Here is a 23,330-nt window from a genome sequence, read left to right on the forward strand (position 1 = left end):
AGGGCATTGCTCTCTGAAAGCTTTGATGGTATAACATTGGTTTTGTTTGAGCGTGTAAGTGTGTGTGTGTGGATGATTAGGGGAAGCGTAAGAGCTTGGTAAACATTTCTCCTCTCTTCTGTTTTCCCTCTTTCCCTCCTCCTCTATTTGGTCACAGCTAACATCTTTCCAACTATTTGAGGTTAAAATCAGCGTTGCCTTGAGCCTGTAATGGCCGAGTGAGTGACAGGTCAGTGACAGGAAACAAATGTGAGCCTTCATCACACCAGGCATCCACATAAACACTTGGCAACCCCAGGGCCACGCTCTGAATTGCTAATTCGTTTGTGATGAGGACGACGGAGAATGTGTTTTGAGGGGGGGGAAACCGTGGGTGTCACAGAGTCTACCCCGGCTCCCATTTACAAAGTCATCAATTCAGTGTGTTTTTCACTTCCCCCACCGCTCCTGGACAGTTTTCGGTTTTCAGCAACATTGATCAGCCTCCGAGCTGCCGGGACTGGGGATATTAGAGAGAAAATGATCAGCTGGGCCTGGACAAATGGAACACCACTGGGAGGCTTTGATTGACTTCTCTTAGGGAGGACACTGTCTTGGATCTACTTCGAGGTCTCTGTTGATACTGAATACTACACTGTACTCCATGATGCAGCTGAGATGATGGCAGGTACTGTATATGTGTGTATGTAATGTTGGGTAAGAGGTGTAACAAAAGGTCAACACAGGAGAAGGTGGGATGTCTGGCCCACTCTGTGTGGGATGTAAACTACAGTACTTGTTTTCTATTCTGGGTAGAGTGGAAGGCTTTGTGCTCCACTTTCAAGAGAGATCCAACGTTTGAAGTAGAAGCATTGCAGGAAAGAAGAGTGTTGAGATAGAAGTTTGTACAAGGTAAAGAGATGACGAACACCATATGAAGAATGTTTAATATCGATAATCAATATGGCACGGTATCTAGTGAAACTGATGCACCTTAGCTTTTCTTTTGGCCTTTGTGTTTTGAATTCTATGATGCAGGGGTTTCAAACTGTGAAGCGTACAAACCCACAGGGCACAAAGAAGGTGGCACGGTGGCGTGGAGGACGACATGAAGATATTGAGTGGCGGGAAAAGTGCGTGCTGGTGTTCTTAAAACTACAGGAAGTTAGTTGTTGTAGCTTAGTGCATTGATTTGACATGCTTATCAACACAGTCAGCAGTTGGAACTGAAGCAGTGGCTGCAACACACACGCCTCAGTACCCTGATTTCTGCAATTTTCCTCAAAAAATGAACTGGAGATACATTTATACTTTCATTGTGACTTTATGACAAATGATATAAAACGTGAGTAAATTAATATATATATATGCTTAAGAAATCTTCACATTTCTAAAAACTCATTACAAAATTTCGGATAAGCATTAAATCCAGTGATTGTTATCTGTCCATCGCTGGCCCTTGCCCTGCGCATGAGAAATCTGTAGTTCTTAATGTAAGCACCGAACCTCTACTCAACTCAATTAACATCAGGAGAGTAATGGTGTTTCTAACTCCAATAATCTGCTACCATCTCTTAAAAATAACTGCTCCCTCTTGCTCCTTTCTATCTTTCACAGACAAAGCCACTTTAAGAAAAGCCACGTACAGGCCAGAAATCTAAGCATCAATGCAAAACAGTGTGGATAACCCTAAAGGTAACCTTTCCTTTATGATCATAAGTTCTTTTACAAAGCTGTCTGACATAGGATGTCAGTATTTTTAAAATATTTCATACAATACATATATATATTTGCAAATGTTCTGTAACAACACTAAGGCAGTTTACCTCGTCTTCAGGGTTTATACATTTTAATATTTTAATATTTATTATTTTGAAAATGCTTAACAAGGAAAAGTCTTCATCACCGGATGTCAGAGGAGCTTCAGGTTTTGTATGTTTTCTTTAGTGAAGGTTTGAAATATGCCTTCAGCTTTTCTGTTTATTGAATGGCTCTACAGGAGCAATACAGAAAACATTACATGAAAATTCTCTGATCACAGCAAACAGTTGACAATTGAACTTTGGGAGGTGAACTGCAAAATAAACACAACAGCGCAACAAGCGCTTAGTACCAGAGATACTTAAGTTTGAACTGGTAATCATCATTTTAATTGACTCAATCTTTGGCCCTTACATTTATGGACCAGGGGCCTCATTAATAACGTTGCATACGCTCAAAACAGGGTCTGACAGATGCCACTTCTCACGCAAACGCTGGTCTAACTTGACAGGAGAATGTGCGCACTTGTTCATTAACTCTGACCCATATGTTTTGGTGAACTGAAGCCAGATTATTGATTCACTTCATCAACATTAAAACCAACAGCGTTATTTGTGCTTGCGCATTCAATTAAGAACCTAAAATTGAGAAAGATATAAGACAACTGACAGCAAATTATGTTCAGATACCATTAAACAGCAGATTAGCAGCTGAGTCATTAATAGTTTTTAATAATATCTACTTAAACTGTGTATGTATCATCAAGTACAATTATATCTTTCATATAGTGTTTGTGTGTGTAAAATCACTGCAGTGAACGTGACTGTGCCATCAGGCGCACAGAGTGCACTGGAAATGAGTGTTCAGCGATCACAAAGATTCCCTGTCCCATGATGATCCTAATCGTATGATGATATAGATTCTATAGATCTGTGATCTTATGTCTTTGTGCTGAACTGAGTCCAGTATTACACAGATCGACGGAACCGAACCATCCCAGTACAAACACAGTACCCACCACTCTGGTTGAGCCGACAGGTACGTGTGTGGTATGATTAACGCTGTATATGTTTAATATTTACTTTTCTATGTAGAGCCTCTTTTAACCATTTTAAAATTATATATCTGTTAAATTCTACATAATTGACTACACCTTTCTGTGTGTAGTTGGTTCTCCCGGTTACATCTGGGTGCACCGGCTTGGAGACTCTAAATTGCCTGTAGTTGTGAATGTGAGTGAGAAAGATTGTCTATATGTCAGCCCTGTGATGGATTGGCGACCTGTCCACAGAGCACTCCTCCTCTTACCTAATGTCAGCTGGGATTGGCTCCAGCTCCCTTGGTGACTCTCAAAAGGATAAGCAGTATTGATAATTGACTGATGAATAGATTTTTCAGTGATGTGCTATTCTTAGCTTTAGCTAAAGTAAACCTTAGTTAAAGCTGTCTTACATAGGATGCCAGTACTTTTTTTTATAATTTCATACAATACATATATATTTGCAAATGTTCTGTAACAACACTAAGGCGGATTACCTCCAGTCTTTGGGGTTTATACATTAAATGTATATTTTAATATTCATTATTTTGAAAATGCTTGCCCAGGTGTGTAGTGGCTTTAATTTAAAGTCCTGTTGGAAAATGTCACTTCTCAGTTGCTACAATGGTTGATGCTGACTGCGAGTCAACTGAGCTACAGTTCGAGCTACAGTTCAAACCCATTCTAATTTTTCATCAAGTCCTCCGAATAAAATGAACTCTGAGGTCCCTAGTTTAGTTTATTTGGTTTGGTTTTCGGATCATGTCTTTGGTTAAAATACATCATAATGCACATAAGACCAGATCCTAATATGCATAAAACATCATGGTGTCATTTTTATAGTAACTGTCTCAAACAAACAAATCTCTAAATCTGTATTCACATTTCCAAGTACATTGAATTTGTATATCTCAACTGAGACAAATCTTTAAATACCTACACAGATTGTGAATGTGTATACAATTCTGTAAATATGTACATACATAATAAAGGCTGAAAATGCTCATTATTTTCGTCCAACAGCTGAAAAAATACTGTCATGTCTTCAGTTTTAAGTCAGTCGGGGTTTTTGCTGCCATGAGGATTTGCAAATGTATTAGTCGCTACAGTTTTGAGTCTACAGACCTTCAGGTGCAGCACACAGTGATTGTAACATCTCTGTTGTCAAACCAACAGCTTTGCAGTGCACACGTATTCTGACCTTTGTGGTAAATGTATCAAAATGGCCCTGAGCAAGCCGACATGCAGGGTTTTATTCTGTCATACTTCTCAATTTCAGACAAACGTGAAAATCTTAGTGAGGTTATAAACATACAATATAGTTCTAACTACACTGGACTTGGTTAAGTTATCACATCGATACACTATGTCTGGGTGTTACGTAAAGTTTAGAAAATACATACATAAAGATAAGATTTCTTATTCACAGGAAAGTAAAAAACACTTCACCTGGGTCACTTATACATTTAAAATGAATGATTTGTTTAAAAAAAAATGCAAGTGCAAATTAAGCATGTTTACTAGATTTACACTTAATATAAACAAAGCGTGTAGATGTTATAATGCAAACTGGGGATATCTAATTTACACTCATTTAACTGAGGCTTGTCAACTTATCTACATATCTGCAGATAACACTTAGTGTTTAACAGTGAATTTCACAGTAAATTTATACCCCCAGAACAAAAATAACCATTACAGTATCTGCACTGTAGTAAATCAGTACAAATGAGTGATTTATCTCTGTTGAGCTGTTTGTTTTTTCTCTTGTTAGGCAGCCTCACATAGCTATTTTTAAAAATGTTATCTGTGACAATTTAGTACTGCTATAACTCAATGGAGGGATGCATGCACTGGTTGTACAAGATACCTGTCACTGTTATTGCTGTTGAATTGGTTGATGGAATAAATCAGTGAAAGAGTCATAGAAACACCATTAAAGATTTAATTTGAAAGTGAGGGTAAACTTTATAAAATGTAATTATGATCATGCGTTGTCAGTTTATAATGGTGCTCTGTTAAAACCCTATTAATGTTTTCTGCCAAATAATATCATGCATCTGTTTACTTTCTTCATGCTTGGTCAAAATGCTGGATGAAATCAACAATGCAAGTGGTTCAACACATCTTTCTTGAACCAAAGCACCATCATGTCTGCAAATCAGCCCATTTCCATTCCACACCAGCTCCCTCGTTCAGACTAATGGCAAAGGATCCCTTGTGGTGCAGCTTCTTTTTCCATCTCACTGCCAATTGTACAGGACATCTTTCACATTCTGTCTCTTCTTTGACATTGTCCCTTTTGGGTTGCCAAAGCAAGCAAGGAATACGCAACACGTAGGTGGATCCTCAAGCTAGTAGCCGACTGAAATACTTGTGTAAAAACACAGTTTACATGTTAAATGTAGTTCTCTACTTGTATGGCATGTTCTTTTGTGATTGAAGCTGCTCATTTGCATATTCCATCATACATGTATTGTTTGGGAAACCTCTGGGCTCTATACAGAGAAAACAAAGCCTTAAATCACCGTGGGCTTATTACAAATGGGGATTACAGAGCTGTGGCCAGCCTCTGTATCAGCACACAAAATGTAGGCACCTGGAAAAGAAAGTATAAAGCCATATTCAACATATTCCAAAAGGCATTTTGAGTTTCCTCGAGCAATTGCTTGCATGGTGCTGGGAACCGAACAGAATGCAAAAATAATCAAACATCCACTCCCTCTCGCTCTAATCTCCATGACTTTCTGCACTATGGCTGATAAAGTCCATTAGAGTGAAGTTAATATATCGAGACTTGACACATTTGGCCTCTGAAGTTAAGGCACCGCGTTTCACCCCACACATCATCAGCGAGTTGACGGCAAGAATAATGTGTGGCGCATATGGGAGCAGTCCAATGCACGACACAGTAAACAGGCTCAGCGCATGATTCTGTACAAGAGGTGTCTGTGGGGGGGTATGGTACAGTGCAGGCCCGGTCTCATGTGCCCGTGCCCAGTGTTATTTCTGCAGATGTACTGCAATGACAGTATGTGTTTACAACCATGTGCTCTGAAATACAAGCAGTGGGAGATTTACATAACTATACCATGAAGACTTAACTGAGAGGAGGCAAGATCCCATAGAATTCAAAAGAAGCTTCCTCTCAGTAGACTGCACCTTACGTCAAGTCGAACCCTGGTTAACATTCTAATCATGAGCTTCTTGGCTAGTTTTAAAAAAGAAATGTCAGGTCATTATAGATCGCATTTTTTGCTGGTGTAAAACGAATACATGAAACCTTTATTACCCACAAGGCAGAGCTGCAACCTTCAGAATAATTCCTTTCTTCCCTTGGTTTACTGGTCAGATCAGAGCACCCAACCCCCTCCCCGACCGGCATCTTTTACAAGTTCTGGGGCCAGTCATGTCAGGGTCACTGCCTAATCACATTAGGGCTTGATCAAAGTTGCAGGAGCAAGAGGGAGTGCAGGAGAACGTCATTTCTCAGTGTGGGGATTAAACCTGCAGCAACATCTCAGGATCGTCTGCGCTGGGCCACGTCCCACAGGCCTCACAAAAGGTTTCAGCTGAATGGTGGGCGGCGGACAGGCTGCTGAACCTGTTGTAATCTGGAAGAATGAATACAGAGGGCAAATCCCGGCTCTGTGTGCCGGGCTGAGATAGATGATCTGCTGGATAAAATATAAAATAAAATACAGGGAGTAAATCACTGCTGCAATGTCTCCCCAGCATGGGGAGTGTTGGGGTGGTAGTTCCCAGACACACTTCTCAATATATCGTAGAAGTTACTCAGGTTGTGTAGAGTGACTTTGCCTAATGTATGCTTATATATATATATATACATATATATGTTCTGAGCAAATTTCTCGAGAAACACTAATTTGGGGTTATTTTTAATTAAATCCCCATTTGTCAAAAGTCTTAGGTAAGGATTATGGTTGGACTACTTAATTGTTATTCCTTAAACTAAACAAAGTCTTAACCATTATGGGTGACCATTAAACACTCAATAGGTTGTTTAGCTCCAAAGATGGATCTGTCCAGAGTGACGCCTCTTGCCCAATGTCAGCTGACATTTATTTCTCATCAATACTATTGACTTAGAGTTCTTGTGCTTTATCGTTGCTCCAGATCCAGGATCTGGCCACATCGTGTATCGTGATCCTGGTAGCAACTGATTGTGGATTATGATCATAACTAGTGATAAAGCTTAGATACACAAAATGCCTGCCCAGATAGGCTACTAGTATTACTGAAAATACCTCTATCATTACAATTATCATTGCTTCTCCCTTCATTTTGGACATTTTCTTTTGTATAAACCCTTAAAATGATGCACCTCTCCATCTATGTTAGACACTGTCGTCTCTTATAAATGTTGTAAATATTATTTATCTGTTGCTGTGCTGTTGCACATGACATCTATTGCACTTATGTCTGTCCCGAAAGTGAACCCTCACAACCGACTACGATTTTTTTTCTTGTTAAAAGTTTTTTTGTGATTTGTGACTAAGGGCTATACAAGAAAATTGTGACTGATTGATTTGGCACAAGCCTCAGTGTGACCCTCAAAGGATAAGCAGAATAGATAATGGGTGGATGGTTTGGTCCAAAGAAGAAGAAGTCAAAATTGGTCATTTGTTATTACCTTGTCTGCTGTGAGGACTGAGGATTCAGTGTCACAGTTGCAGGCTATGTATGTTTGTCATTATTCCTGACGCATGAAGTCCAATTGCAGCACTCCTTTAATAACACCTACAGCCATCCATTTCTCTGTGACTTTAGTGGTGACCACCACGGAAAATAAATAAAAGCACAGAGCACAGACTTGCTGTCACTCACCAAAATAGACAGTGTTTTGATTTTCCCCTGCAGGTGCCAATGATGCAGGATGACAAGCCACCAAATCTGTCCAATGAATGAGCTACCTGTCAGTCCATGTGACTCTGTTTTGCTCACTTGGTTTCTACCATGTCACTCTGACCCCGAAAATGGACATGACTCAAGCACAGCAATGCATCATTTTAGTTGTCGTTCCAACAGATAAGTCACAGCTGGTGCCTCCTTACTGTGGGTAGAGAAGGTGGTGTGATCCTCACATTGTCTGAGAACCTGGTGCATCTTAAAATATGTTTTATTTTAGCAGGTGACAATTTGGCTGTATATTTTTACAGGAAATACTCTGTGCCTTTCATTTCTCTTTATGCAACATATGAAATGAAAATTGTGTCGAAATGTGTTTTTTACCGCTTTAAAGGTTCCAGTGTTTTGTTATTTGCTCTCTGGTAAAAGTATTTATGCCCTTTAATGTTTAAATGACAGTGCATATGGTTTTCTCAACACACACAATCGTGCACAGCGTCCACACCTGCTACAGTTTGTGTTTTTGCTTACATCCATGTCATGTTTGCCCTTTTGCACCAGCTTCAAAAACCTTTAATAGACTGTTCACTACGTGCCTGAGTAAAAAGCTTTTCTAACCTTTCAGCAGGAAGGGAGGGTGGGGTATGCCTGGCAGGTAAATCCACTCATGAGACCTTCCAAACAACCGTAAGCCAAGTGTTCAGCGAACATCAAGTACAATTGTCTGGATAGTTGATTAAATTAATGCCATATCCCAACTCCACAATGATAACTGTACCTATCAGATGTGACACATTAGAAGATTAATGCAAAATAAGTATGTAAACAAATTAATATGTGACCGAGTATTAAAAAATCATGCACATGCTGTTGCTGATTCTGTTCCAAAAAAGGCTGAGAGCGTACAGGGTAATATATTTCCCTGGAAAAAAATATTTTGGCTGATAAGGGTCGGTATTCTTGGCAGGTATAATCTTTTAGTTTACAGCCTTTGGCAGTGAACTAAAAAGTTAATTTCAGACATTGCCTACATGTCATGATGACAACGCCAGGCGAGACGTTTTTACTTCAGTAAAATTCTAAGCGTGAGTTCCTGCACTGCTCATAGTGACATGAAGATCTTTCTGATAGCGCTGCACACTAACAAGGAATGGTCTTCCGAGTTGGAAAGAGATTATGGGACTATCACCAGCCAGAGGTAGACACAAAACGCTGCATTTCAATCAAAAAAACACACTGCCGCCTCCATTTAGGGCATCTTAAAAGGTGGGGATATGGTTTCACCCAAGATATGGAAATGTATGTTTCACAATCCATATGGGAATAACAACGCTCTGGCTCAACTTGCCGAACAGCACACCCGAGGATGGCATTTACATACCTACATTAACCTCCCTTTTAAACTTTGTTCCATACAAGGCTGCAGCATTAACCCGGCCATCCAGTGCTGCAAAGTGCTGTTTGTGCAGCTAAATTGAGGTGCTGATGCGGGTGTGGGCTGTGCAGGCAATCCAGACATTTCATATTTCATTCATATCAGTCAGGTATACCACGTCTCTCTGAGACATCGAGGAAATCAGTGTGGATATAAAGACTTTTTTTTTTATTTTGCTTTGTATTTTGGGGCTTTATCTAAATAAACAGATACTCCACTGAGGATCACACGTTTACTGCTGACTGATGATCTGAAATCCTCAAAATGGTCCGTAAATTAGCGTTGGAGTCTGTCTCTGCAGGAAGATTATTACTACTGTCTTTGGGGTTCTTGTCTTTTATAGTGTACTGCTCTGCTGAATGTGTTTACTTGTCCATGGGGAACACAATCAAGGGGAAATTGCATGTTCATCGCACAGATAACACAGACTGGTCACCAGCAGGAGACGCTTTTGCTGAGGCCAATTTATCTCAGGAGCAGTCTGTCACCAAGTTTTTCCAGTGCAAGTATTCTCTCCATTACACCGTTTTCCTGGGTGCCAGACTTTTTTGTTAACAATTATCTTACAGTTTTTAACAATCACAGGGGTGAATTCTGCTACTCTGAGATTGCTTTTACCCCGACTACCGTCTCTGCCACAGTATTCTGTAATGATGCAGTTTGTGTAACAGAGCAGGTGATCATGCCTCATAACAAGCTCCCAGTATCCAGCAGCCCAAATCTCTGCCCTCTCAGGAAAAGGACCTAACACAGTCCCTCTTTTGCTCCATTTCTCACCCCTTTATCCACAAACCACAAGCACACGAAGGGTCTAATGAGATGCTAATCCTGGCATCTTACGCTGCCGTGTGGAAGGGTGAGGGTTTTATTTATTCAGTGGCATCCACTCTGTACACAGGCAATGTCTGATGAGATCAGGCCAAAGTCTTGCATAACCTGCAATAGAAAGAGGCCCGGTTAAAGGTGACCTCTTCCGAGTATCATTGACAGCTTGATGAGGATCGGCTCTGATTTATATTGCACATCACAACTGAATTCTAGGAGTGGTAAGTTCAATTATTCAGAAGCATTCGAATAAAAGACTGGCTGTGTTGTGCTCATATTTGAAAGGAAGTTTAAAGGGTGAAATTCATGTTGACAAGTCCTTCTCATTGGTATGCTGGTAAAAAAAACCATCTTCTTCATGCTAATTATCCAGGATGTATTGGTTGAATAAATGCAACTGTTATTTTTGATATAAGCATGCAGATCATGCTATAGGAGCCAGCAGTCGGCTCACTTGCATGCTGCGTTAGACAGCAAGTAAATGATGCAAATAATGGCTTGAATTGGAACACTTGAGCGGCATACGCCAGGTGGAAACAAGGGGGGAGGCTGCGATTCCGCTCTCGAGCCAGCTGGTCCTGGAGCTGGGTTCTCAGCCAATCTCACTGACCACTCTGTTCCCCACTGAGCTTTTCTCAGCCGCAGGAACTGTGCCAAGAGGTGTGGTACCGCTCTTCAAATCACCTTTCTCCGGGCTTTACAAGGCGCTCTCCAGTGTATAATCGTAACATAATCATGCCCACTACATCTATTGATCTGTTCACAGTACACTTCCAGCGGAGCAGCCAAATGGTATCCTTAGGCGAAGCTCTTGCCAAGAGAGATATGATGACACCAATTAGATTACACTGATATTCAAATACACAATGGATTTATGTGGCCTGCACCGCAGACTAAGACTTGTTTAGCTCATGTTGAAGCTCGCTGATATATCCAGTTGTCACACTGTCCCACACGTTGCTCAATGTCATGCTAATTAATTAATTATCATTACCTAAACTAAACAATTAATTGTGAGTTTGAGGGCATATTCAGCATGTCTCTGGGGATCACTTTAATTATAGTATAGAGTTATTTATTAATATCCTGCTAATTCTCTGTAGAGTACATATAGTGAAGGTCAGAGAAGGAGGAAAAACTGTGAATTGTGAGTGAAGCCCACTGACATTTATCCCTTCCCGTGGACTTTCAAGATCTGTTTAGAAGGATGCTATTACCCCCTTTCTTTATTCTCAAAGTGAATGTCAAGGACACAGATAAACAGCAATGCCATACCTCATTACTGGTCATATTTATTCTGAGGAGATGCCCTTATCACAGTGTTTATAATTAAATGGATGAGACTGCAATTTTGAAAAGATCTGTCATTTTCTCCCTCCAACTTCCTCGGGGGCTGTTTAATGGATGAGCTATTTGTCTTTTCCGGTCGTGATGCATGTTATATGCTTTTCATTTCGCAGTAAGATCAGACAATCACGGTTTGAGTAGGTCTAATTATAGAAGCCTCCCATGAGTTGGCATTAAACTACGGCAGCACGCAGGCATCTGGTATTCAAATAATTGGCACGCTTAGAAAGGGTCCATGGCATTTTACAGATGTTCTTGTGCACGGTTAAAAATGTGTCAAGACACCCAATAACTGGTTCTGAGATGACACCCAAAGTGACTGGGGATCCAAAACCCCTAACTTCAAATTGCTCATTCTGGTGTTAAGGGCACCTCAAATGCCACATCCTCAAAATCAGGAACCGTTGCCGAGACATCAACAACATGAAAGAGCTGCAATTGTCATGGGGGTTTAGTCTTTGGCAGATGAGTTAGAATATACAGTTCATTTAGCACACGCAGAGTGACAAGGTTGGAAAAAGCTGAAAGAGAAAATCTGAGGATTAATTTAATCCAAGAAAGAAGAGGCAGTTATTACTTTACCAGAAGGAGGTTACGAGGAATAGGATGGGCTTGCTCTGGGTTTTTACCACAATGTGCAGAAATGAAAATGACGTCAACTACTTTTTAAATTATTATTATTATTGTTAATGATAATAATTCATAATGTCTGACACTATCTTAACTAGAATTACATCAATTAGTAGACTAAAGTAGAACAACTTTCTCAGATAAACAAGATGTAGAGCACGAACATCTATCCATCCATCATCTACAACACATATTCTTTAAAGGGACAAAGGGACGTATAGAGTTGGCCTGCCAAAAGGTTGCATAATGGGTAAAAAATATATTGGTATAAATTCACAGGTACTGCTTCTAGCGCTGAATATGTTCTCAGTGGCTTTACTGCTCGTAAAAAGAAACATAATTTATTAGCTCGGTACATCGTCACTAAAACACAGAAAAAATGCTGCAAGGAGCATCAGGTGCTGCAACAATTCACAGATACTTTCAAGAACACAACTCAGCCACCAAAATAAGAGGACAGGGAGGCCATAACCCATTTGATGACAGTGCCTGTGGATGTAACATCCACTTGTCTGTTTAATCACGAGCGGGACATACATTAACAGGTCCAGACAGCTCCCGATTTGACTAAAGGGAAACTGTTCAGTTCCTGTTTGGAGGTTTTGCAAAAATGGATCCGTGCAGGACTCAGGTACAGGTCCAACATAGAGAAAAAAAAGATTCACACCTATGGTCTTCAATTAACCAAACCCCAATTTGCATGTATGTGGACTGTGAGAGGGAGCTGGGGTACCCACTAACCCTCACCCACTAACCCTCACCCCTTACATCACACAAAGACCCCAGCTGACCCAGGATTTGAACCTGGAACCTTCTTGCTGTGAGGTTACAATGCTAACCCACCGCAAAACTGTGCTGCTGTCCCATACACATCGATAAAAAAAAAGTGCTGCATTAAAATATCCCAGAACACATTTCACACACACACACACACACACACACACACACACACACACACAAACCTTAGGGTACAACACTGGCTGCTATGATAAGTGCACAGTTAAGATTTATCTATGTGCACCAGAGTAATCATTGTAGCATAGTGTGCACTCTGCAAACTATGTTACATTAACAGATTAAAAGTAGTGTGCGCTAGAGTAAAAACTGGAAATGAAACACCCTGTGATCAACAACACAGCTTCCAGAGAAGCAGAAAAAAAGTTAGTACCATTCTACCGTGTCCATGATGTTTTACCCCTATACGCCTCATAAATAAAAGTATTTTATATGGTCTACGTAAAATCTAGGACAGTGGGCTATTAATGGCCAAGGTACTCCTCTCCTGGGGCAACAGTGTTAATCGGAGCAATAGGTCTCCTTCCTGCTGGATCAATGTCAGCACAAATTTCAGATTGCTTTCCTGATGCGCGCCAAGTTATCTGTGATTCAACTTTAATAGGTTATTGAACGGAGCCAGCATTTAGGGAGCAGGCCCGTATTTCACGTTATTGACAATCAAATGCACACAACTTTCTCATTAGCATGCATTAGGAAAACACGTAATTAATCTTGACAACACCATTGGGGAACATGAGTACAGTTTGCGCTTGTTTAAACAAACAAACCCCCAGTAGTGGCTCAGCGATCATGTGAGGAGGGGACAGAAGGGATGTAGGTAAATAAGGCATGACAGATGTTACACTGGACAAAAAGCTACTGAGCTAACAAAGGGGGAAGCCTAAATTAAAAATAAAGAGGAAAAAATAGATGAGCTTAAGAGGAAGAGTTTTTTCTAAATATAAATGAAACATTGCACAATACAAGTATAATGATAAAGCAATGCACAATATCATATTTACTTTCTCAGGACCTTGGTGCATCACGGCCTCCCTCCTCGTCTTTTTGGATAAAATTTTGATTTTACCTCACAGGTCTGGGATCTAGTGTCAGTGATGTTTCAAAATGTTATTTCACCAAAACATTTCTAGGAGCATATAATTTTCATATAGTATACATCTATGTTCATATTATTTACAATTACATTGAATGAGAGACCCAGATATAAAGAAAAAGCTTTGTATGTGCAAATTATATCACAAATTCTGTCGCGCGTGATTCTCCCCCTTCACGCAAGCTCATCTCGTCGTAATGGATTTGCTCTGACGCCTCCTAACCAAAATGAAATGCTCGGATGACAAAATAAGTGGTGGCAATTCAAACTGGGTGTGCTAAATCAGCTGACATTTCACTGCACCTGAAGGTCAAGTGTTTTGTCAGCATGGACAGAGCCTGGCAACAAAGCTGCCAACATCAGGTGAAAGATTTACTGTCCACATGTTATCCAAGCAGGGCGTGAACGCAGCATGTCTGAGGAGAGGAAAACGCTGGAGAATGGGATGTTGAGGGAAAAGACACATTTACACTGAAGTGGAGGTTTGTATGTAGAATATTAGAATATTATAATGTGTATTTACGAAGAAAGCAATGCTCTGTATTTCAGCTTGCGAAGTGTGAATGTGCATCTGAAATCTCTGAGTGAAAAAAGATTGATTGCTGCAAAAACAGACAACTAGAGGGAGAAGACAAACAGTGAAGATTGGGATGAAACCACGTTGCAATAGATTTGAATGATCGATTGTTTTTTAATCTAAATCACAGTTTGAAAGACAGCGGTTTATGCATTGTCATATTTAATTGTAAGTTAAGTTGTGAAACTATAAAGCAGAAAACTTTATAGTTTCTATGCTGCTGTCTGTATGTGTCAAAAAAGGCTTATATTTTTGTGGCGAGTTGTGGGTTTTTTGCTCTTCAAAAAAAGATACAAACACCCACAAAAAAATTTAGGTGACACCAATTTTAGATTAGCACCTTGCGGCTAAGCTACTAATCTAAAATCGGTGAGTTGCTGGGTTTCGGAGAAAGAAACAAGCAGAGCTGCTGGAATCTGCGGGGGAAAATTTGGAGCACACAATATCTTTGTTTCATCACCTTAAAAGCTTTGAATCAGGACCCTCAGAACGTGGAGCGGTAAAAACAGCCTCTCAAACAGTCAGTCTGTGAAGCTAATGTCAGCTCCAGCAGATGCAGAGCGGCGCTGTCAACATTGTTGCCAGCCCAAATCAAAACAATGTCTGATGTGACTCAACAGCAGTTTGTCGTTACCATACGTGGGCCACTGTGCAGCTGTTATCAATGGAAATAACACCACTTTTTCATGTTGTGACTTATTGGGATATTTTAGGGTAATTTTAGCTTTAAAACTGACAAATGTGAGCTATCGGTTTATTTTGGGGATGATTTTAGAGAGAAGGTTGTGAGGTATCAACAACAGAAGCTGAAGGGTTTCATCTGATTCTAGCGATCTTCCCGTCAGTCTGTCTGTGGAACATATATCGTGAACCGTTCATCTCATTGACCAGCCCCATGCAGTCAGTGGGGGCTGGGCCTTAACAGACAGTCTACCGACCAAGTTGATGACATCTTCTTCTGCATCCTCTGATAAATTACAGCAATGGTCGACAAATAGCAGTAGCCGTTCAAAACAGGCCCGGTAGCAATAAAGTCTGTTCCACCAGATCATTGTGATCATTTCATTATTCTTATTTCTCCATTTTGGACTGACACAGACATTCACAAGTGTTGTGGGCGCTGATCTCCATCATGTTGACAGCAATCACTTGTTTTTTAGTAATTTATCTACAAAGTAAAAGCAGCTCATTTATTTTGTAGCTGCAATGCTTTATACTGAGCAGAATTACAATGCTTTTATTTTAAAAGGAACTCAGGTCAGAAGATTGGGTCGATTGCATAACAGACCTCTGAAATAACACTGGTTGAGCAAATATAAAAAGTTAGATATGAGCTACACATGTGAGCAGTAATAAAGCAAATTCAGTTTTATTTTATGAAAAACTATAAATTTGGTGTAAAAAAAATAAGCCGGTTGACCATGGATGCACAACAGCTTCACTGCAGATAAACCAGATAGGATGAACATAAACTTAATTCTGCACCATAGCAACATCAAGTGTAAAAATGTTCTGCACAAAACATCCAGCTTGCAAATAGTTTTTAATGCAAAGAAAAATTAAACAAGACAAAACAATAACAATAATCATAATGTTGTTCAGCAAAATCATGTAATTTCATCTGTTCAACCTTATGAGTGTAAGCCCAACTGAACAAACAGGAAACTCTTCTAATTTTGTTGCCATATTGTGATAAAGAGACTCTGACTGAGGCTATAATCATTATCTGCAACAGTGCAGTAGCTCTAGAACAGCAATTTAAATTCAATTTTGATGAAAATTCTTGATCCACCATTGATTCTTCTAAGCTTTACCAAACAGTATAAAGACATAACCAAGGTCCCTCCACAGTCAATGGCCTTAAAGACGCCCAGTAGGAGCTACCAACATTAGGAAGGCATTAGTTTGAATTATTTAACGTTTTCTATCATAGCATATTGTTCCATAAGCTCTGTGTGCATTATTAAGTAATTCAGAATGTCAGTGTTTTTCAGTCTGTACAAACATTACACAGGATGGGAAAAAAAACATTTGGTACATTTTCTGCTGACCCAACCTCCGAGTCATTTGACAAATCATGGCATGCGTCTCCTGAGAGGAAGCTACAAGGTATGCCAAACATCATCATGAGGATGGCCTGCTCATGGTGGTTTACCCCAAAAAGGCATACAGATTCAGACAAAATATCACACCTGTCATGACACTTTAGTGTTTATGTACTGTAGCACAAACCCTGTTTTCATTACCCGAGCCAGCAGTGCCCAGAGAGAGAGAGAGAGTGAGAGGAAAGAGAGACAGAAAGGGGATTTTAAAAAGCACCTTTGTTGAAATAACATTATGGGAAATGTGTGTGGTTACAAACTCAGAAAAAAATAAACAAAAGAAAAACAGCAAGGGTCACAGACAAGTATGTGACAAGATATAATTCAGAATAAAGGCCAAGTGTCCAGCCAAGCGGACAGATGAGACCATCATGTTCAGACTACGCCAGGGGTAAATATTCACTATGACATTTGTGCTCTATGCTATTTCCATCGGCTGAATTGCAGCCAACTGACATTTTCTTTAACGTCGCACTGGCCGTGATTCCCTACATTTCAAATCTATTAAAAACATCAGATATACAGGGAGCGGCAAACCATGAGTGGGGACACAGAGCAGTAAAATGTGAGGTGTTCTTGATGACAGAATCAATAGTGAGTCTCTCAAGCTTTTCTCTGGATTATATCAATTAACTCTTTCAAATAGACATTTATTTTACTTCAGTTTTCCCTCCCTTTGGTTGTAACAATAAACAAGCAAACTATTACTTTAAATGTTGGGTCAAGCTCAGCTCAGTTCACCTTTTTGAAGGTGAATGTTTCAAATAATCTGGCAGACACCCTTGATTTAACTAATAAAGTCACCACTGCTTCTTCCCCCCCCCTCTCTCTCTCTCTCTCTTGTGTTCTGCAGACTCGGCCCACAGCAGCTTTATTGAAGCTTGACTTTACACTGCTAGCTAACCGCTTTTCTCTCATTCACGTTAACCCCGCTATTGTTAGTTATCTTTCTGACATTTCCTCAATTCTCTGACATTTTCTCAATTCTCCTTTAAAATCTTAAATCTTTACTTTTGACAGTTCCGTTATATTTGCATATTTCTTTTTTCCTTATTAGTTTAATTTTACAAACTGGCTGCAAGATGACATTAAGCTTCGAAAAAAATTAAATGCTTTCTGGGTTCAACTCAAAATCATCCCACACATTCCTCTGTCGTTTGAAACCTTTAATTTAGTGGCTCAAGTCCATGATCTGGAACATGCCCTCCGTCTATGAGTTACTTCTGTGCAGTTGGATTCAATAAAGAGTAATAAACTCAGAAGAAGAAGGACTTTTCCTTGTATCAGTTTATTTCACTACCCAGAGCATTTAATTATCATTTTGAAAATACTGTTGTTTCTGTGTGTATTGCTTTGCACTACTGCATAGAACTGAACTACACTGTAAGGTGTCTTTATTTTTTTGTCCATTTCCTGCATGCGCTATCTCCCCCAAAGTAATTAAACCTTACGAGAACGAGGAATGAAGAAGCACGAACCCATTATGTGGCAGTGGTCTAAAAGCAAGCTTGGTTAATTTTTCAGAGGAATTTCCACTAATGTATTCAGAGACTGGGAAACATGACAAAATAAAAAGCTCACGTTGGAACCAAGGAGAAAAGTGTGCTTGGCCGAAGGCTTTCGTATAATCGAAGCTATCTGCACGGCGCACGCACGTACAATCTAAGAGAAAAAAAAGCGCAATGAAGTTTGAGTCAATTATATTTTTAAGAAAAATGCATAGTCTCGACTAAAATAATTTCTTAGCTTCACTAGAAAAGAGATCAAAGTCTTTTCCTACATCCACTGGTTAATGAGTCGGTTTTAAAGCAGGGGACGGACAGCAGTACTGAGGGCAGTGGCTTTAGCTGGGTGTATTTGGGTCACTGAAGCAAAGGATCTGCAATGGAAACCTTTCACACTGATAATATCGCAATTTTAAAAATGACCCCCTCACAATCATTTAATAGCTCTGTTGCTGTAGGAGAATATCTGACAAATTGATATCGAGGAGTAAAAAACAATCCTGCAACATACACACTTTTCTTTATAAGACCTAATCCATTTGACTTTTTAAAATTTCTGAGTAATCAAATCAGGCTCATTAATCTATTCCTGTTTACTCTTTATTAGGTAGATCCTAACTCCAGCAGGGCTGTTTTGGGGAACATACATAAACTTGCATTGCTAAACATTGATCAACTCCCATATGAAAAAACCTCCATTTTGACTTTCGGATCCGACTTTAAATTTTACTTCACTCTATCAAAACACTCATTCCTCCCCATCCCTCCGTGCAGAGTCCAGGCTGTGAGTCATCTCACGCGGCTCGATAATTTCAGCGCCCTTTAGGGAAAAGGTAGACAGTGTATATTGATTGATTTGGGCTGGATATACGCTAAAACAAACAGATATCTTGTTCTAAAGATCAAATTCTTCGCTAACTCTGCCGGCATTAACAAATGCAGCTGAGACCGGGCCCAAAACACAGGCACAGGATAATTAGTCACACCAGGCTCGGAGAAGGAAGGGCAGGGAAGCAATCTGACTGAAGGATGTATTGATCCCTCTGAGAGGGAGGGGCACCCAGTCAGGAGTCATGATCAATCTTGCAAGCCGGCTCTCTCAATCTGTGATGAAACCTGTGTGTGTTTGTATGGGGAAGCATTCCATCTACACTCTACACACTCTAAATACACATGTTTGTGTGTGTGTGCAGCCACATTAACACTACCGACTGCCTGGTGTATGACTTGTCAGAAAGAGACAAATGTCTCTGTGAGTAAAAGACTCCCAGGGGTTAGAGAGGGGGGGGTTTAGCTGTACCACAACATCGGAAGCCTTTATCGTTGAGTTAAAAGCCATGCCTTAGCCACAGATTCCCCTCATCAAACCCAGCGCTGCAAAGCGTGGCGCGGTGAGGGGTTTTAAAACCGGCTCAGGGAGTGATAGAAAAGGTAAATCTTCCCCCAGATATAAACTGTTTGCATATTGGTGTTATCCAGCGGCTGGTCACAGGTGGGTTTCATCTGATTAGACAGTGGTGATGCATATCAGGAGGAGCAGCCGACCAACTGCACTGTAATTCATCTTCCTCTGATACGCTGGAGGAGGAGGAGGAGGAGGAGGAGAAACTGGGGAAGGAGTGGAGAGGGACTCAAGTGGGTTGTGAAAGCAGCATTCCTCCTTTTGCCTTCATGGCTTAGACAATATATGAAATCAGTGTTTAGTTTTTTGCATTATAGGAAGGGTAAAGAAAGGTAAACTAGAGAAAAGGACAAGGTATTTTGTTTGTTTATGGGATGTGGGAGGGGGTGCAGTAATGCACGGCGCTGGCCTCGGGGTTGGGTGTGTGGATCAGATATCAGACGGCATGCTAAGCTGCAGGGACACCCACAGCAGTGGAACTGCAGACGGGTAATTGACAGCCTGTTGGAGACGAAGCCAGTCCAGATAGCCAGTCACTTTCACGCTCCCACACTCCTCGCTCTCCACCAGGGGGAAGGAGGATGGCTGTGTGAGACGTGTCAGTGTGTGTTTGTGTGTGTATACGAGTTTGTGTGTTGGTGGGTGGGTGCACTATTAAGGGATGTACAGGCTTTGACTCACTGGGGAAGTGGATGTCACTCTCACAGTCATCTGCACATAACAGGGACGACCACACTCTTGTATCTTTTTACAGACGCATTGGCTCGAAAAACCACACCTTACACACCACGGCAGGCCCGGGTAAGAGACGAGACAAATGGTATGACCTTGCACCCTCTGCCCATGTACATGTGTCAACATGCCAGCCAAATGCAAACCTTGTTTCCCTGTGGAGATAAAGCTGGAAACCGTACCCGACATGTAGTTTTGGTGACTCATCTCTGCATGACTGCAATATTTTTCTTTGCTCACCAAAATTTTTTTTCCCACATAAAGGCAGAATATTTATTGAGATCATCTCAATAATGTTTTTTTAAATGGCACAAAATGTATTTTTGTGCCATTTATTCAAAGTATTGATTCACATTAATGTAGGTAGAGATTTCATGCCATGAGAAAGACAGGAAGGCTGAGCAGGATCAACATCAACTGTGACTTATACTATCAAACATTCAATTATCTATACAACACACAATGGGGGCTTCAGTCAGAACAATGAAAGACTGCAGGGAGAGAGCTCCTCAGTGTTGTCCCCGTTAACCCGTGTTTTTATAGATCACCTCACATGCTACCCTATAGCTGTTTAGCTATCTCCATGAATATATGCAGAAGGGATCTGTCCTTGCTGAGAGCAAAATCTGATAATGCAGCAGCAAACACAGCTGAGAGTCAGAGCAAACCAATTCAGAGCTCTGGTTAAAAAGAAAAAAGCCAAAGGGCTCACTGCTCATCTCAGCGACAGCACCGCACAATAGATGAACAATTATTCAGATACAGACTAGGAGAAAAATATTAATCTATTTATTCATGGCTTGTTGAATCAGCTTTATCTTCTGTGATTAATCCAAGTCAATAATGTAATCTTTAATTATAAAGAATGGCCTTATTACCTACGTCAAATAATCACCCTAGTCCAGCATGCTGAGGAGAGGAAAAGAAATTTCACTGCTATGTGGTTTCTGTATTTTCCTGCCTTAAATTAGAGCAGCCAGACAATTTTGGCCCAGTAAGTATTTATTGCCTTTTGAACTGTGACTGAATGCATAGTGGGAATAAACTAATAAATTAAAATACAAGTATAAAACGATAAATGTGTCTCTTCAAATTGAAGTATTTAAAGAATAAAATATTTCTTAATTTCTCATTCAAATGCAATGATTCATTAACTTATAAGGAATCCGTTAAGAGTACAATATGGCAAAATGCAAACCTGAGATCTATTGCAACCAATATTGTACATTTACAGGAAATCTATTATGTCTATAATGTTGCAATTATATTTCATCATCTCCCGGACGGATCAATGGAAAGAAAACACAAGAAGCCGATGTGGAAGGAAGGTCCTATGTAAGGAAGAAAAATGAAGGTTTTGTATGTGGGCTTGTACATGTTTGCATGTGATTAATAGCACAACACCTGGGATATTGGCTTTTCTCTGCTGTACTAAATGATGTGGGATTTAAAGATACGACACACTTATGCAAACATAAACAGGGGCGTGCGTGTTTCAGGAGGTTCATTTGCACTGTGACTTTTACATTCTGCTCCCAGGACTCCCAGTGCTTCCTCCCTATACACTCCCAGCAGTGCATCCGCAGACTAAGTGATTTGTCATGCATGGGGGCAGCAAGTAGCCTGTAACAAATCTAACTGACAGCCTCAGAAAATGCAGATCACATAGCCGACAGAGACAAAACAGCAGCTTAGGGAACTTTAAACGGGATCTTAATCTGTGATGAAGTCACCTACTGTCCACAGAGAGCTACCGGACGCGTCATTCACTGACACGGAACAGACATTTCCTGGATGTCAGAATTGCTAATTAATGTATTCAGGGAGGGCCGAGTGTCAAAGTGTCAGAGGACATTGCTGTCAAACTTGCTAGAAGCACATTATAAACTTTTATAGTCATGTTGTTGCTTCAGAATTAATTTTCGCTTTTGGCTCCCCTGAAGAGCATGACATTTTCTTTTGCCTGATAAAGAGACTGAGAAAATTTCTTGGAGGGGGATCCATTCCCATGTCACAGGTGATTTGATGTCCCCATGTGAGAGGCTGCCTTTGAAGACAACTAGGAGAAATAAATAAATCGGTGCGTCGTTAGAGAAACCGAACCAGAAGCTGTGATACGTCTTTTTTCTGGTCTAATTTGGCACATCACAGGTAATGTAGTGCCATCCATGTGATAAGCCAGAATCTTTAGGTCTCAGGAAGGTGAGCATATCAATGTTCAACATACCCTATTAAGACTTGACACCTGCACTTTATCATCACAAAAGCAATTGCATATTCCTTTTCCTGTAGGAGAGATGGGGAAATCCATCTCCTGCAAGGACAGTGCCTTTAATAAATAGTGCACAGAACACAGGCACAAACTCTCCCTCTTTCACCTGATCCCTTGCTCCCTCTTTCTCTCTCTCTTTCTCTCTCTCTTTCTCTCTCTCAAACACACACACACACACACATTCTCCCTCTCATGGAAATTGTTTCATTCCTTTTAGTCAATCTGGCTAATGCAAAAATCATGTATGTCTGTCTTTAAATATTTAATCTTAACAGCAGCAAGATTGAAATACAACGTTGAAGAGGCATTACTCCTTCTCTCCTGAAAGGTACAAGAGCTCAGAGAGAGAGAGAGAGAGAGAGAGAGAGAGAGAGAGAGAGAGAGAGAGAGAGAGAGAGAGAGAAAGAGAGAGAGGCAGCTGCTCTGCAATGACAAAAAGAACGAGAGGGGGAGCAACAGGGAGAGAGGGAAAAGAGAGGAAGACGAGACTGCTATTTTCGATGACAATTTTGTTGCCATGATGCACTCTGAGCAAACGGAGTTGGAGGCAGCATTAAAGCACAGTTTGCCCGAGAAAAAGTATACAACCACATATGACAGCTCTCTGTTTCTCTGGCTTGGGAGTAGCCTTTGTTCTTTGACATAATAGATTCTGGTACAGGCTGAAACACTCGGCTGGAGAGCAACACTGTTGCTGCTTAGAACTTAGGTTGAAGAGATGCAGCTCAATGACTGAGCCGAGCCATGAATGTTGCATGTAGAAATGTATCGTGGGAACCACGTGGCCACAGGAGATGAGTGCAGGCACAGAGAGAATTTCAATCCCTTTTACTCGTGAGTGTTCATTTTACTTTCATGCTCCTCTTGTATGAACCAGCTCAACCTTGTAAAGTTATGCACACATGCATCGGCTAGATTTTTGCTGGATTTTAACTTATAGGAGACTTGTTTTGTCAACTAAAGC

At 40.5% G+C, this 23,330-nt stretch overlaps 1 protein-coding gene across 2 annotated transcripts in view; it reads right to left on the reverse strand.

The window, feature by feature from the left end:
* The window catches only part of asic4a (acid-sensing (proton-gated) ion channel family member 4a), a 78,930-nt gene that overhangs the window by 54,587 nt on the left and 1,013 nt on the right, over positions 1 to 23,330 (reverse strand). The window lies entirely within an intron of this gene.

This window comes from Paralichthys olivaceus, chromosome 10, assembly GCF_024713975.1.
Source record: "Paralichthys olivaceus isolate ysfri-2021 chromosome 10, ASM2471397v2, whole genome shotgun sequence".
NCBI classification, from domain to species: Eukaryota; Metazoa; Chordata; class Actinopteri; order Pleuronectiformes; family Paralichthyidae; genus Paralichthys; species Paralichthys olivaceus.